A 16,308-nucleotide genomic window follows, 5' to 3' on the forward strand; every position below is an offset into this window, starting at 1 on the left:
CTGCAGGCAGTGCTTTTGCCTGCCACTGGTGTATGGGTGCCTGCTGCCATCAGGGGCTCTTTGCATCCTCTGTCAGGCCAGCTGATGTCTTCAAGGGAGCGTGATAAACCAAGCTTTATGACCTTTTGGTTCTGGGGAAGATGAGCAGGTTCTCCCAAGATGTCCTTCCCCCATGTTGTGCTGTAGAGGCTTGTGCTAGAGACCTTGGAGCCTTTTGACCTGGCACCAATGCTCTCTCCCACTGTTCTCATCTTCGCTCATGTGTCAGTGAAGGGAAGGTGGTGGTAGGCTGTGATAGGTGGGTATAGAGCCAGGATGATAGTAAGTTCAGTGTAAATGGTCTGATAGCTCAGTTTAGGTATATAAACTCAACACTCTGAGTTATAACTCTGATTTATGTTGTTCTTTTAAGTTAGTTTTCTTAACTTTTAGTTTAATTCGATCTGGGAGGTTATGTTTGGATCTGTTTGGTGTTATGTCCTTCTATATTTTCAAGGTTCAGAGGGGTAGTAATACATTTTTTTCTCCTTTTTCTTGTAATAATCTGTATTAGATTTGACCTAGATACTTTTCTGATGCTCATATTTATGTGAAACCAGTTTTCCTAAGCTTTTAGAAGATAGGGCTCTGTAACTCAAGGTATTTTCTTAATTTTTAACGCTACCACTTCAGTTTTTATTTACTTACTTTTTGAGATTTCCTGTCTCTGTTTCCCTTTGCCTCCTTAGCCTGGGCTCTGTCTTTCATTTTCTGTATTGTCCAAATATTTCCTGAATTTTTATTTTATTCCAAGTAGTTTTCAACCATTGTGGGGCTCTCTCTCAAAAGGAAACTCTGGCTGATTGTTTTTTTTTTTTAATAGTTATTTCTCCAATACAATTTTTTTTCTACTGTACAGCATGGGGACCCAGTTACACATACATGTACACATTCTGTTTTCGTAATTATCATGCTCCGTCATGAGTGACTAGACATAGTTCTCACTGCTACACAGGATCTCATTGCTAATCCATCCCAAAGGTAATAGTTTCTATCTATTAACCCCAAGCCCCCAACCACCCCACTCCCTCCCCTCCCCCTCCCCCTTGGCAACCACAAGTCTATTCTGCAAGTCCAATATTTTATTTTCTGTGGAAAGGTTCATTTGGGCCGTATATTAGATTCCAGATATAAGTGATATCACATAGTATTGTTCTTTTCGTTCTGACCTACTTCACTCAGTATGAGAGTCTCTAGTTCCATCCATGTTGCTGCAAATGGCATTATTTTGTTCTTTTTTATGGCTGAGTAGTATTCCATTGTGTATATATACCACATCTTCCTGATCCAATCATGTTATCAGTGGACATTTGGGTTGTTTCCATGTCTTGGCTATCATGAACAGTGCTGTAATGAACATGCGGATGCATGTGTCTTTTTAAGCAGAATTCTGTCCGGATATATGCCCAAGAGTGGGATTGTGGGGTCATATGGTAGTTCTCTGTATAGATTTATAAGGTAACTCCATACTGATCTCCATAGTAGTTGTACCAGCTTACATTCCCACCAGCAGTGCAGAAGGATTCCCTTTCCTCCTCACTCCCTCCAGCATTTGTTATTTGTGGACATATTTAATGATGGCCATTCTGACTGGTGTGAGGTGGTATCTCATGGTAGTTTTGATTTGCATTTCTCTAATAATCCGTGATGTTGAGCATTTTTTCATGTGCTTGTTGGCCATCTGTACATCTTCCTTGGAAAAATGTCTATTCAGGTCTTCTGGTGACCCACATGGCTTCAGTTTTCTTCAGACTTTACTGCGGGTCCCTGGCAGTCATCCACTATTGAGACGGACAAAATGCTTTTCAGTTTTGCCTGCTGGTTTCAAATTGTCTGGTCTTGCTTCCCAGGGAATACCTGTTCATTATTTCGTTCTTTCCTTTTTCAGACCCAGAAAACACTCTATTCCTTCTCTCTGTCTTCTCCTACACAGACACTGACACTGTATAGATCTTGTGGATGCTTTTAGTTTTTTGTTACCTGATGTGTTTAGGGATATGTGGGTCTTTTTTGTCCACTGATTCTGTTGTAAACATTGTTTTGTTCTCCCACATAGTCGATTGCTCTTTTTGTGTGCAGATTCTTTGCAAAAATATTTTACTATGTAAACATGAAGTGATAGCCTTAGTAAATAATTGAATTCTTTTATAAACAATATTTTGTTATTCTTCTGTTTTTAAAATCAAGTGTCATGATTCAATGAAAAGAATAATATTAAATTATTTATTCCCAAACTCAATAGCCAGTAAGAACCAATGCATAGACACTTCTTTTATTAAGTCTGCCCTGTTGTAGAATTCTGTAAGTTGTCAAGAGTAATGCAGGGAACTAGAGCTAGGAGTAGTGGAGCTGTTACCACCCTGAGGCTGGAAGCTACAAGGGTGGTGCAGGGCGGGAGATGTTAATGGAATCCAGAAGGATGGCTTGGGAGAATCAGTGAATGCTTTTGAGGGACACAGCCAGGTTGAGGTGATTTTCCAAGGGAGAATTGGGGGCATATAACTCTGAACATATTCTCCTCTCTTTATTTTCTGCTTGAGCATCCTTGTTGGCTGAACCTAAAAGACCTAAGAGCCTTTTGGGTAAAAGCAGGGTGAAAGGAGAGATAATGCAGCTGTATTAAGTGAATAGAAAATAGCCAGTGTACTAGCTAATTGTCTCATTAGAGTAGAACCATCTCAGGCTAAACATGTGTCCCCACGTTATATGATACATATCATGTTGATTTAACAAATTATCTCCTTCCCACTACTAAAACAGAGAGAAAGTTCTCTTCTTATCTGTAGACATGCTGTTAACTAGATAAGGATGAATTTATATTTTCAGCCTTATCTTCTTTCTCCCTTAAGTTTGCCCCTTAAAAAGACCAAAGTATTTGGAAATAAAAAGCAAATAAAAAACCCCAATTACTAGTTTATGTAGATTTTAAAGTTCTTTTAATTACTGATTTATTTATATGTGTGTATATTTTATGTGTGTAGCCAACTAGTCATGAACTTTATTTGCGATTGGAAATGATAATACTCAGCCCTAGCTCATCTTTGTTGGCCTTAATGATGACATTAAAAAGATCTTTCATGTATTACCATGATAACTGATTAAGCACATGTATTTTTCAAGATAGGTTGGATGATGCAGCATAACACATCCCCCAAATTTCAGTTTCCTAAAAGAAGAATACACCTAATTAAGTCTAGCCGTACGTCTCTGCTCTTCACAGTCATTCAGGGTCCCAAGATGAATAATGCACCGCCTTCACATGACACTTTCGTAATATGTTTATTTAGTCAGCATAGCAGGTGGAGTGCTCTGAAGGGTCTCATGCCAGTGTAAGAGTAACTGAATATTTTCATCTGGGGGAGGCATGCAGCACTTCCGCTCATAACATTGACCAGAGTTAGTTATTAGACTCTGCCCAATCACAAGTGTGCCTGGAGGTGCAGTATTCTGTGTCCAGGAGGAAGACACGAATATTAGCACTGTTAATATCTACCAAAATACGAGGTTCCTTTTTGTCCTGAATTGAATGAGATCAAGACATCTTATGAATTACCATAGTTTCTCTTTTGTACATTCTCTTTTGATGCTCAGCCATGCTCTGCTTCTGATTTTAGCTCTTGAACACCTGGTACCAAAATTTCTTTCTTTCCTAGGTCAGCCGTGGTGAGTTATACTCACAGAGGAGTTGTAATTTTCGACCTGTCTTAAGATGATCATATACTTCACCTGAAGAATAAAGTAGAAACAGACTACAAAAGACAGGGACCACTTTAATCTCAAGGCAAAAATGAGGTTTGGATTAAAATGACCATGAAGTGTAATTATTAGCAACTGTGAGAGATGTCACCCAGAAGATGAGAAGGATATAGAGAGGCAAGCTGTTCTTTTCTTCATGGAGGATGCAGAGGAGTATCCAAGGTATGCATTCAATACACTCACTCCTAAAATATTTCCAAGTTACAGAAGATGGGTTGGTGTTGACATCAGTTTCCTTGAGCCATCTCTGTGCTTATCAGTGGGAAGAAAATAAATCCTCAGGGAACTTTGACTCCATCTTTGAAATACTTTATGGATTGATTGGGAAAATTGGTTACTAAACTATAATTTTCCAAGTTCATTTCATCATTTTTATCATTGCATGTGCTGTGAAAATATAAGTATGTAGAGACATACAAATTAATATGTACAAATGCATTTAATATATTCTTCAATATGTAGAAGTTAGTGCTAAATTGGATGTTTTGGTACTGAATTAATGCTAGGAAAGGATCAGAAATTTTAGGTCAAAAGGTGAAAATCCTCTTTTTCACTCTACTAAGCAGGAAACAATTCCTAGGAGACCTTATGCTGATAAGACGTTTTCAAAGTATTAATTAAGGAGCGGGACCATCCAAGTAAGTTCTTTGATTTTTGGTTTTATTGGAAACATCGCAAACTATCTTGATGTAAACAACTTTGTTACTTCCCCAGCAGAATTCTTAGATTGCTGACTTGGCAAAGTACATCATTTTCATTCCTTTCAGATCATTATTTATATAACTCAGCCCTGCCTTTCCAGCATTTCTTGTCTAGTAGTTCTTAAAATCAACAATCCTAGCACTTTGGGGAAATAGGTTGTGTCAGTGTTGCGTGTTAATGGGTAAAGCTTTGATGGAGACCTTTCCATTCTCTTCTGTTTTTACAGTGGATGAACAGAGGAGATGAGATGGTCACAACTGGGATGCAAATCAGAAATTGTATCCATGGGGGCTCTAAATAGGCACTTGGCAGGAAAAAACTAGCAACAAATCAACTTAGAGAAAGTGCTGTCTTTCTAAGCTTGCTTGGAATTTCGTTTTACTTTTGAAGTATTTGATTTCAAAAGTAGTATATTCTTGTGATTAAAAATTAAATGCTATGCAAATATTTAACAATAAGGTGAAATTCCCCTACAACTTGTCCTCCAGAAGTGACTGTCACTAACAGTTTGTGTATATTTTTCCAGAGTTCAGTTTTTATTTTTTCTGGGGTTCTTCCCCTTCTCCTCCTCTTCCCCCTGCTTTCCCCACTTTTCCTCCTCTTCTCCCTCTTCCCCCTCCTTCCCTTTACTCTCCTCCTCCCCATGTCCCCCATTTTCATCCCTCCTCTCCTCTTTCTTCTCTTTATGTACTCTAAATTAGTACAGGTAGGAATTCCCATGGTGGCTCAGTGGTTAACAAATCCAACTAGAAACCATGAGGTTGTGGGTTCGATCCCTGGCCTTGCTCAGTGGGTTAAGGATCTGGCGTTGCTGTGAGCTGTGGTGTAGGTTGCAGATGCGGCTCAGATCCCGTGTTGCTGTGGCTCTGGCGTAGGCCAGCGGCTACAGCTCTGATTAGACCCCTAGCCTGGGAACCTCCATATGCTGCAGGAGCAGCCCTAGAAAAGGCAAAAAAAAAAAAAAAAAAAAAAAAAAAAAAAAAAAGAAAAATAAGTAAATAAATAAATTAGTACAGGTAGTATTGCTGGATCAAAGATTCTGAACTTTTAAAATTTTAGTAAATTGTCGATAAATATTTTGGCAATCAATATATGACCAATTGTTCTGCCAAATGAAGTCGTATTAAGCTAGGCTTGTCTAGACATTCATCAATAATGGCTAGTATATATCATTGGTCTTTGTTAATCTTTGTTAATTCTGTTTTAATTTAAATTTGTTAGGTAGCTTCTTTTTGTAAGTTTATTGAGCCACAGAATTTCCTCTGTAAGTTACCTGTTGATATATATTTTCCCTATTGAGTTATTTGCCTTTTTAAATACAGACTTTAATGCAGTGTTAAAATATCATATTGCATATGATACATATATATGTTACATGGTACATATACAAATATATATTAGGGATATTAGACTTTTGTCTTTTTTGTGTACTGTCAATACCTTTCTCTGATCGATTCTGTTTTCTTCATTTTGTTTAATGGTATATTTTGCCTTGCAGAAGTTTCAAATTTTCATGTAAGCATGTGTCTATCATTTATTTTATTGCCTCTGGATTTCATGTCATGCTTGGAAATACCTCTTGCATTCTAAGTTGATAAATATTTGCCATTGTTTCCTTTAGTTTCTTGGCGAATTTACTTTTTTGCTTTATATGTAATTTTTATTCTTCTAGAATTTATTATGTAAAAAGATGTAAGGTATGGGTTCAATTTATTATTTTCCAAATTACTATCTTTTCCAAATGTCTAGCTCATTGTACAACCAACTTCTTTCAATAATTCGTTTTTCTCTTCACTAATTTGAAATACCATCCTTACCTACTATTAAATGTAGGATGGAATACTACATTTCCATATAATTGAGTCTTTTTGGTTTTATTAATTCTGGTTGTCTATCTCTGTTATTATCCTAGGATGTTTTATAAGGTAGTATATTTTTTTATTTTTCCATTTTTGGTAGCAGCTGTAGCATATGGAAGTTCCCAGGCCAAGGACTGAATCTGAGCCATAGCTGTGACATATGCCACAGCTGTGGTAACACTGAATCCTTAACCCACTGTGCTGGGCTGAAGATTGAACCTGTGCTGCTGCAGAGAAAATTCTGAGTCCTTAACCCACTGTGCCATGGGGGGAGCTCCTGTGGTAGCTTTAATATATTTGAATATTTAAGAGGTCTTCAGCTTTCCTTTGCTCAAATTATCGACCCCAATTTAAAAGTATAGTGGGGATATTGATTTTTATAACACTGATTTATGGATTAATTTGATGAAAAACAATATCTTTAAACTCTTGAGTCTTTCTACCCAAAAGTAAAATAAAACTCATTTTTCAAGGCTTCTTTTATGACCCTCATTGGAGTTTTATACTCTTTTGCTTATAGGGACTATGCATTTCTGCTCAGTTTTCCAGAATATTTTGTGGCTTTTTTTCTATTATAATTTTTTTCTACATTGTTTTATAAGAATATAGAAAGCTATTCATTTTTGTGTATTAATTTTGGATCCAGCCAAATGCTGAATCCTTTGTTTTCTACTATTACTTTTACAGTTTCTTCCCTTTGGTTTTGCAGGGAGACAGTCAGTCAGTTTGTGATAGTAATGACACTGCCTTTCTTTTTTGTATTTGCGAGTCTTACTCTCATGTTCTATTTTTAGAATTCTGCCGGTGCAAAGTGAACCTATTGTAGTAATGTTAGGCATCTTCTCACTCTGCTGCTTACTGTAATATTTATGCTCCTAATGTCTTAATTAAGCATAATCCCGGCTTTTGGGTTATGTATGCTATCGTAATAATTAAATAATTTATCGAATTATTATAAACATTTATTGAAGTTTTTAAAAATCGAGAATCAAAGATTGAGGAGTTCCCATGGTGGCTCAGTGGGTTAAGGACCCTGTGTTGTCTCTTTGAGGATGCAGGTTCAATCCATGGCCTCACTCACTGGGTTAAGGATCTGGTGTTGCTACAGCTGTGGCGTAGGTCACAGATGCAGCTCGGATCCAGTGTTGCCTGTGCCATTGCTGCAGCTCTGATTTGACCATTGGCCTACAAACTTCATATGCCACAGGTTAAGCTATATAAAGAAAAAAAAGAAAGAAAAAAGAAGACTCAATGATTGATTTAAAATCATTTTTTATAAATAATTAAATTTTATCAAATTCATTTTTACTATTTAGATGCATATAAGGTGAATTTTATTATTAGAATTCTTTTTTTGTTTTTGCCTTTTTTTAGGGCTACATCTGCGATATATGGAAGTTCCCAGGCCAGGGGTCTAATCAGAGCTGCAGCTGCTGGCCTACAACACAGACACAGCAACCCAGGATCTGAGCCACCTCTGCAGCCTATACCACAGCTCACGGCAACACCAGATCCTTAACCCACTGAGCAAGGCCAGGGATCAGACCCACATCCTCATGGATACTATTGGATCCTTAACCCACTGAGCCACAATGGGAACTCCCCTAGAATTCTTTTTTTTTTTTTTTTTTTTTTTGCTTTTTAGGGCCGCAGCCCCAGCATATGGAGGTTCCCAGGCTAAGGTTCCAATCTGAGCTACAACTGCTGGCTTGTGCCACAGCCACAGCAACTTGGGATCCAAGCCAAGTCTGCGACCTACACCAGACTGGCAATGCTGGATCCTTTAACCCACCAAGCGAGGCCACAGATCGAACCCGAAACCTCATGGTTCCTAGTCGGATTCATTTCTGCTGTGCCACAATGGGAACTCCCTTTTTTTGTTTTTGCTTTTTATAGAATTTTTAATTTTGATCCATTCTTGCCTTTTTGGAATGTCTGTAAGTAGGTAAGTAAAATTAACCTATACTTTGTTTTTTAAAGATGACTTTGTATGATAATGGTAGCAGTGATAGCTGATTTTATAAATAATCTGGAAAGCATTTCTCTCCCTTGCTCTCTTTTTCCTGTACTGTATATTTTAAATAGGATAGGAATTTTATTTCTTGGGATTTGTGAAATTTGGTGGGCTTGGTGGTGTTTAGAGAAATACCTCTATAAAATCAAAATAACCAGTAATCTTGGACTATGTTAACTAATCTCTTAATCTTTTCTTGGGCTCATCTTTGTGATTTTTGTTAAAAATTTTAGTGAATTTAGTCAAACCATCTTATCATGGTTTAAAGTTTTATGAGATTTAAGTTGTGTGAATCTTTCCTCACTATTCCCTCATTTATAGCATATTTATGCTTTCCCTCATTCCCTTTCTTAATTTTGTGTGTATTAGATTGTGTTATTTTAAAATATTTTAGTATCAAGTTACTTACTTTATTGTTTTAGTAACTACTTCTAAGGTTATTGACCGTATTGCATTTCTTTTTCTAATTAATTACTTCTGCTTTTATTATTACTATTTCATTCTCCTTTCAGTTTATTTTGTGGTTTAATTTTATTTGATTAACTAATAAGTTTATTTTTATTTTTCATATTTAGTAACTAGGATTTTAAATTGTGAGTATTCTTCCATTTTTTCCTTTGCTTTTCTTGGGTCATTTTAGAATTTTTGCAGTGATCACTCACTGTGCTAACATAAATAATACTTATATAGCTTTTCTTTCAAGAATAGTATTATTACTCTTATATTGTATTATCTACATTATTTTGAATCAGTATATACTACCACTTCTTTCATAGTGGGTTTTCTTCATTTGGGAGCTGTTTATTTTGGATCTTCTTTCAGTTGGCTGTATAAGAATTCATGTATTTTTCAAGTAGCACTTTTAGTGCTTTCATTCCTGAGGTATTACAACATTAGACACTTACTCCTCTGTGAATGACAGTCTTGATGGTTATACATTGTGTTTGGATGCATCCCTTTCCCTTCAACCCTCTGTAGATGCAGTTCTCTATCTTTTTTTCATCTTCAGTGTTGTGGCACTGAAGTCAGGTTATTTTATTTAAGATTTTTAGGCAATCTGATTATTTTCCTGAGGTACTTATGAGTCTTTGTTTTTGAAATTTAATAATATCATTTGTAAATATAATGGAGAACAGTTAGCCCTTTCAAGGTTAATATATAGGTGTTCTTTTAGAAAATAAATGTTTTACTGATGAATAATTTCTATATGCTGTTCTCTACTGTATGTATTCAACTATAATGGAAAAAATAAAAATCTTTAAAAAAATTTATTATCTTCTCTTCTCTGTTATTTTCCTGAGCTTCCCCTCCATATTACAATTGTGTTTTCACTAGTGTTGGTTCATTGTCTTTTTGCTTCCAATTTCCAAATTGGAAACATTTCTGTTTCTGTAATGGTATTTTCTCCTTAGCTTTGTTTTTGTAGGGGCTTAAATAGATTATTTACATGTATAATGAAATATCCAAAAATTAAGAAGGGAGTAATCTCGAGAGGAGAAAATGATCCAGAAGTGAAAATCTTTGAATCATGGCAATGGATAATATAGCGGAAGGTCTGTAGATAGAGCAGTATTGAGGGGTAGGGGATGATGTAATCTAATGCCACAAAATAGACAGCTGGAGGCTTTTAGGTAGATGGAAGTGAGAAAGGAATGAGCAACAGAGTAGATACCCACCTCATTCCCATGCTCAGGGATATATGGGCTAAGGGAGAAAATTAGCCTTCACTTGAGAGAGCTGTGCAAGAGGGATTGTCTCCATGGCAATGCCAGGTTTCTTTAGTGTAAAAGATAAATAGAATCAGAGAAGGGGCTGGGAATTTTGGGGATTCTGCCAGTAATGGAGTGCCAAAAGTCTAGTAAAAGAATTTCAGGAAGATTGGGGGAAAGGAGTAGATAAGGACCTGGTAGAACCTTATAGAGATTACAAGGTAGGAGATGAGGGTGGATCTAGACAGCTGGGATTGTAGAGATTAACAAATACAAGGCTAACTGCAGACTTAAGGCAGAAATTAGTGACAAGCCTGAGTAGGGCAGGAACTGTTGGGTCCCTGAAACTTCATCTTGATCCATGTTGATAGAGGCCATGAAATATGAGGAAATGGGTCTTGGAGCCAGTGTATGTATGGACTCCACCTTGACCCTGTGTTATAGGGTTAGAAAGACTAAGGGGTACATTTCCCTGATTTAGACACAGTCTGGGCTTTGCTCTTGATGGGAAAGGCTCTGCTGAACCTTTCTAGACTTGTGATTCTGGAGGAACTTGTTGTCACTTAATTGCAAAGAGCTCCCTCATTATCACTCATAATCTCAGTGGAAGGCCTAGGGAAGGATAGGTCTCAGTCTGTGAACAAGCCTTCTTGAAGCCTGACAATGTGGAATAGGGTCATAAAAGGAGACTCTTGGTCTGCAGTTTATCAGACAGCAGGTGGGATCTCCATCATGTTTACAGTTGTCCTCTTAAAAGTTAAATGGAAGGTAAGATTGTGTGTGTGTGTGTGTGGTGTGTGTGTGTGTGTGTGTGTAGCAGGATCAGTGATGTGTGAGCTAACATAGCAGGCATCCCGTAGCCTTAGTTAAGGTATATTGTTTCCAGATAGGATAAATCATCTATCTTTAGACATGTCTCACTATAGGTGTGTATGTGTGAGTGTGCATGTGTGTGTGTGTGTGTGTGGTTGTGAGGTTGGGGTAGTATATGAGAAAGAAGTACTGCCTTCTAATTTTGTTTTAAAGATGATAATGGTGGATTATTCTAGTTAGTTTCACACAAAATAAAGATAAGACAGAGCCTGGTACTCTCTTGAACCTTGCCTCATTGTCCTTGGATATGCAAATATGACTCAAGTGGATATTTTATTTTTTTCTTCAAGTTTCAACCTGCCATTGGTATTTTCCCTTTCTACTTAGGGATGTTTTCTTTTTTTTTTTTTTTTTTAAAAAAAACAAACAAATCCATCACGATCAAGATGATGAAGATGGATTTCAGTTCTTAGCATTTTCCTGTGGTTGTGTCCAATTCCATTGTATTGGAAGAGTATATATTATTGGTAGTGTTTATTATAGATTATGGTTAATCTGTGTTATCGATTATGATTAATAGTAGGGTACTCCCTGGTATTATTTTTATAGATGAGTTTTTTTGTATATAAATCAGGTTTATTTTATTTATTTTAATAGATTTCAAGGAGAGTGGTTATGCACACATGCTCTTGTGGCGCCATCTTCAAGTCTTTGCTTGTGTTTTGCTCCTGACTATAAAAGTGAGTGTTATGGTTTCAAAGGCTTTCATTTATATGTCACTAGAGTATGTGTTGACTAAATGTCAACAAAGCACATGAATAACTAGGTGATATAGATGCCTGTACCTATCCATGCTACTCACATTTTTTATTGACTTGAAGTTCAAAATCTTTTTGTGCCTAGCATCATGCGTACTATGACTAATTTGAAATATTTAAAATATTTTCAAAATATTTTGAGGATAGAATATTTTGAGACTTTTTTGTTTTGTTTTGTTTCTGCTGCTGTGTAACAAATGACCACATGTGGCTCAAAGCAATATAATATTTTACCATTTGCCATATAATGGCTTACCATTCTGCAGGTTAGAAGTCTGTTATGGCATGCCTGGGCTCTCTGCTTAGATTTTCACAAAGCTGACATCAAGGTATTGGCTTGGATGAGTTCTCGTCTGGAGACTCGGGAAAAAACTGTGTATAAACTCATTCTCGTAGGCAGAACTCTGTTCTTTGCAGTTGTAAGACTGAGATCCCCTTTCATTGATGGCTTCCACGGGGCCACCTCTTTAATATTCAAAGCCAGAGTGGTAGGTGGTATAATGTGCCTCATTCTCCTCACCTTTAGCCTTCCCCACCTCCCACATGTCTCCAGGTCCTAATCCCTGAAACCTGTGAATATGTTACCTCGTACGGCAAAAGGGACTTTGTAGATGTAATTAAATTAAGGGTCTTGAGCTGGATTTGGTGTCCTCACAAGGGTCCTAGGAGGAAAAGAAGGCAGTAAGAAGACAGAAGCCGAGGTTGGAGTGATGCAGCCAGGAATCAAGGGCTGTTGTAGCCTCTAGAAGCTGGAAAAGCAAGTTGCAAGTCCTCCCTTGGAGCCTCCAGAGTGAAGAAGCCTGCTGCCACCTTAATTTTAGCCTCTTCAGACTCATTCTGCATTTCTGACCATCAGAATTGTAAGGGAAAAAACATACATTGTTTTAAGCCACTAAATTTGTCATGATTTGTTACAGCAGCAATAAGAAATGAATACAGACTGCAACGGGGAATTTTTTCCCTCATTGACTCTTACAATTGGAAGCACTCTAACTTTCTCTTCTGAGGCCAGTGAGAGAAAGCTCTATTTTTAAAAGGGGTTGTATGATTAGATCCAGACCACCCTTCATTTAAGGTCAACTGATTTGGGAGCTTACCGATCTGCACAGTCCCTCCACAGCAGAATTTCGATTATTGTTTCATTGAATTACTGGGGGATGTGTACACACCAGATGCCAGGAATCTTGGTGGGGATGGTGTGTGTGTGTGGTGTGTGTGTGTGTGTGTGTGACTATTTTAGAGTTCTGTCTACCACAGAAATGAAAACCTTTAAAATATTTGAAGTATTTAAAGTATGTGAGCCTTTTTCAAATATTTTCTTTTCTTACCTTCTTTAAATTTTCTTTCTGATCACAAAGGTTATTGCTTTACAATGCAATACTATAGGAAAGAAAGAGAAAGAGAGAAAGAAAAAAAGAAAGAAAAGAAAGAGGAAAGAAAGATAGATTTACATAGCTCTAATTTAGTCAGAAGACACATGCAGTGAATTTACTTTGGAAACCTGCCTCTGGAATTTTTCATGACTACCCTTTCCCCCCAGGGCAGAACTCATGATTCCTTGATGTGTTTTTCTACTCTAGTCATTATTTAACTTCCTCAGAGTTACTACAGCCTATAATATCTACTTCTTGATTTATTTAAGTTTTTAATCAAGGACATAGTGTATGATTGATGTTTATTGAATGGATGAATGAATAAATAGAAGTTTCTGTTCTACACTGCTAGCTGGCTATTTAGAGTGGTGTTTTGGTCTTTTCACAGTCATGTTTAACTCTGCTATCTCAGGCAAGCAGAATATTAGTTCTCTTTGCCTACCTCTATGACTTATTGATCCTAAAGTATTTTTTTCTAATTACCATAAAGATTAAATTCCTTTTTTTGGTTTGTATTTTTTTTAATAAGCCTTGTCCCATTTTTTTCTTCTTCGTTTGTTATTTGGCTTTTTTCTTTATTCCAGTCAACTTTTGTTAATGGCAGGGGATGTCCAAGGAGAGGAAAATTACCTTCATTAAGTGTTGCATCATAGTATGTAAACGATGTTTATCTCCTAAATTGGTGTCTTATTAGGAAAAATAAAACTGTGTGCCTATGGAAAGTTAAAACTGAATTAAATTTCTTTAAGAGACTCAATTTTTTATAACTATCTTCTTACTAGTCACTGTATAGTATTTTCCATTTTCCACCTGGACAAATGGAGGGACACAAGTTAAAGGAAAAACATCATAAGGTATTCTAAATGTTCCAGATCCTTTCTCTATAAACTTCTTCACTATTTCATAAAGAAAATTTCACAAAAAATATTGATACCGGAAAGATGATGCTGGAATCCGGGCTCTTGTTCACGGCATTTGAAGAATGAACTCTGTGAACACAGAGGCAGCAAGCAAGCAAAGTCTTTATTAAAGGAAAGCAAATAGCTCCCAGGTCTGCTGGGAAGGAGGAGAAGAGCCCCCTTTCTCTATAGTCCTATAGAGATTTTTATTCTTTAAAGATGGGAGGGTACCGGAGTTCCCGTCGTGGCACAGTGGTTAACGAATCCGACTAAAAACCATGAGGTTGCGGGTTCAATCCCTGGCCTTGCTCAGTGGGTTAAGGATCTGGCATTGCCGTGAGCTGTGGTGTGGGTTGCAGACGCGGCTTGGATCTTGCGTTGCTGTGGCTCTGGCGTAGGCTGTTGGCTACAGCTTCAATTCGACCTCTAGCCTGAGAATCTCCATATGCCTCAGGAGCAACCCAAGAAATGGCAAAAAGACAAAAAAAAAAAAAAAAAGAAAGAAAGATGGAGGTGCCAACATGGGGTCCAGAAAGATGTGGTTTTCTCCCATTGGCCTTGTTCAATTACCTATATCCGTCCTTGTCCAATAGGGTCTTAGGGGTGGAAATGTCCTGTAAATCTCAGTTTCTTTGCCCTTTTCTTCCTGCAAACTGAGTCACGGGGACTAGGGATTAATGACTATCTGGGTACACTCACTATAGTAAACAAGGCCGGTGGGGATGTTACTCTCTGGAGCCCTTAAGCCGCAAATGTTAATCAATGGCCATATCAAAGAATGCATCAAAGCCCATGCTCCTACACTGACCACCTGAGTTAATATTCTGCCTCAATATGACATTGCTTTTCAAACCCTGCCTGGGGCCTGAAAACATGGAAATCAAGACTAGAAATGTCTGAAATGGAAAAATACAATATGGAGGCTTGCTTGAATTATGTCCCTTTAGCCATGCCACCAGTGATCCTGCTTTGCTGGAATACTTAAACACAAACACATTTCCATTTAATATGAAACCTAATCTTGCTAATTTGCCAAAAGAAAATGTCAAATTAGTGATTAGTTTGCTTTCCTCAAGATGTTTATTGGAACCTGATTATATCAGCATATGCAATAAATATCATAGTTTCTATATTTCTTAACATCCCAGTCATACATCCTTGTGTATCTCACCGGTTATACTAAATAGATAAAAGATAAGCTACCTAGTTTAAGTTTCCATTTTACTCAGTTGACAGTTTTTAATACTAAATCTACAACTGTATGAGGAAATACAGAGAGAAAAAACTGATTTATTATTGATAGTTAACTTTGTAAGTATTTTTAAAAAATCATCTATTGTGGGGGAATTCTGGGATAGTTGATTTTAATGTGTTATATTAATCATCTATTACCACAACAATGCTACATAAATACCCCAAAACTTCATGTCTTACAACAATGTGAAACTAAGGTCTATATTTGACTGAAGAATGATCTAGCCCAGAATACTTGGGCAACTCTTCATAAGGCTGCTCATTGAAGTTATATCAGCTTTACATGCCTTTCGATGTTCTTGGACCAGTTTCTGCACGGAGTGCTTTCCTGCGACAGAGAACAGTAACTACACCCGTCATCCTCTAAGTTTCCTTTGGCCGAAACCTGTCATGTGGCCAAGTCTCGAATCCATGAGGCAGAAGAATATAGCAAACCCATGGAGGAGTGGGGAAGGGTAGGAGTGAGTATTTTTTGAAGATCAATCCAAACTATCTCATAGCTTTTATTTATTTATTTATTTATTTTTTGTCTTTTGTCTTTTGTTGTTGTTGTTGTTGCTATTTCTTGGGCCGCTCCCGCAGCATATGGAGATTCCCAGGCTAGGGGTTGAATCGGAGCTGTAGCCACCGGCCTACGCCAGAACCACAGCAACGCAGGATCCGAGCCGCATCTGCAACCTACACCACAGCTCACGGCAACGCCGGATCGTTAACCCACTGAGCAAGGGCAGGGACCGAACCCGCAACCTCATGGTTCCTAGTTGGATTCGTTAACCACTGCGCCACGACAGGAACTCCTCATAGCTTTTATTCTTTATGACAAATGGTACGTAAGATGGAAAGGATCCCTATTTGTGAAATATGCAGATACGCTATAGAGTATCCCTTCTTCTTTTTCATGGCATCCAGTAAGGTTAAGAGTAAATTTAAGTATACATTTGCCTATTCTTATCTTAGGGCCGAAGATGAACTGTTATGTGTATTTAGCAGCTATTTTCTTTGTCTTTGGTTGTTGATGTACAGATATAGATATATCTAGTGATTCAGTAGAGTCCGCGCATTACTTTTTTCT

The 16,308-nt window shown here is 37.4% G+C and overlaps 1 protein-coding gene across 1 annotated transcript in view; it reads left to right on the forward strand.

The window, feature by feature from the left end:
• Nucleotides 1-16,308, forward strand: part of NREP (neuronal regeneration related protein) — a 361,955-nt gene that overhangs the window by 83,205 nt on the left and 262,442 nt on the right. The window contains exon 2 of the mRNA XM_021084633.1: nucleotides 3,693-3,957. The gene's annotated coding sequence lies outside the window, so the exon portion shown is untranslated. The remainder of the gene's footprint in view (nucleotides 1-3,692; nucleotides 3,958-16,308) is intronic.

This window comes from Sus scrofa, chromosome 2 (genome assembly GCF_000003025.6).
Source record: "Sus scrofa isolate TJ Tabasco breed Duroc chromosome 2, Sscrofa11.1, whole genome shotgun sequence".
NCBI lineage: Eukaryota > Metazoa > Chordata > Mammalia > Artiodactyla > Suidae > Sus > Sus scrofa.